The following is a 1611-nucleotide window of genomic DNA, read 5'->3' as shown; positions in this document are numbered from 1 at the left end:
ACCATAGCCTTATCTAATCATACCCCCAAAATTCCAGTGCCCAGTGAGCCCAAGGTGCTAATAATTAAGCAGAGTGAATGGGGGAAATTACCCAGAAAATGACATATTGCCAAAGGATGTAGGGGGAGACTGTAACCTGAAGATACCTGGAGAGCATTTATCACCGCTAAAGACCCACTCGATCCATCAAAGGAAAAAGAAGGGGAGAAAAAGGCCAAGTAAACCTGGACATGTTACTCTATTGCAGAAACGGCCCCGGTCCATGTTGAAGACCTGGCACAACAGGCCCAAGCAGCCGTTAGGATTACATTGGAGGAACTCTTTAAGTCACAATTGGAACCTATTTAAATGAACATTGGGAAAGATATAACTGACCTATTGAACAAACTTGTAAAGGGGATTATGTTAAAATTTGAGTACTGGGATTGTCATCTGGGGGGCACAAATAATGACAATAAAATTGGCAAAAATAGCAGTACTAATCAGATCCAAATGCAGTCCAACACTTGTAATAGTGAGAGGGGTCATTGTAGTCATTTTAATCAAACCTCAACAAGGAATAAGAGTGGGCCTACTGCTACAACTAAGATAGATGTAACCATGGGGCGACATGTAGGGGCTAGTACCTGTAATCAAATAAATGTAGTTCAAAGCCCCTTGCCCAACCAAGAGTTTTTGCCTGAGATTAGGGATATTCGTGAACAAACGATTAACACTGAGCCCAATAGTGATATACTTAACTTGCCCCCAAGAAGCTACTCCTTTAGTGGCGATCCTCACAGGGGTTCCCCCACTCAGAAAGAATGTCCAGAATCAACTATGAAGTTGCTCCGAAAAACTAAATATTGGTGTGACCAGCAATATAAAGATGGAACCAAGGTTTCATCACACATCATAATGGTCAGACGTGTAGGGAGGGTTGGTCATAGATCTAAACATGGCACAGATGACTGTGTTGTGATCAACTTTGATAGGGCTGATATAGCGGGCAGTTATTTAAGGGAGGTACTAGTGTGGGTCAGGGGATTATTAGGGCTTTGCCCCTTGTTTTTTTCTACCCACCAACTAATCGGGCAGTTCTACCCCTCACTCAAGTACAAGGAAGGAGAATCGCTCTACGATCTCAAATGGGAATTTAGCAAGTGCTACTCAACTGTCACCCAGACGCTTAGAAAGAACAGATGATGGGAAAGGGCTAGTATGTCAAAATAGATTCCTCCCATTATCACTCTTAGTCGAGAATGACTGACTGGAGCAGCCAAGTTACCATTAGGCCCAGACTGAGGAATATATTACAGAGCAGCGGTTACACAAAATTAAAGTCTCCGACTGTAAGATCATCAGTTGGAACATCGCAGGCTTAAGAAGTAAAAAAGAAGACCCTAGGTGGCTTGACTTTTCAAAAAATTATGATATAGTGAGCCTACAGGAGACATGGGATTTGGGAAATAATATTTGGTTGCATGGTTTTAAAACATATAGTATTCCTACATGTCCCACTGTGGCTGGTAGACCCAAAGGGGGCTTATTAATGTTATTCTCACTTGAAATGGCAAGTGTTAACAGGATGGTGGAGGTGGGGTCCCATAATCTTCTGATAATTGAGTCTCT

This window comes from Lissotriton helveticus, chromosome 4_1, assembly GCF_964261635.1.
Source record: "Lissotriton helveticus chromosome 4_1, aLisHel1.1, whole genome shotgun sequence".
Classification (NCBI taxonomy): Eukaryota; Metazoa; Chordata; class Amphibia; order Caudata; family Salamandridae; genus Lissotriton; species Lissotriton helveticus.
Note: the sequence above shows the minus strand (reverse complement) of the source record.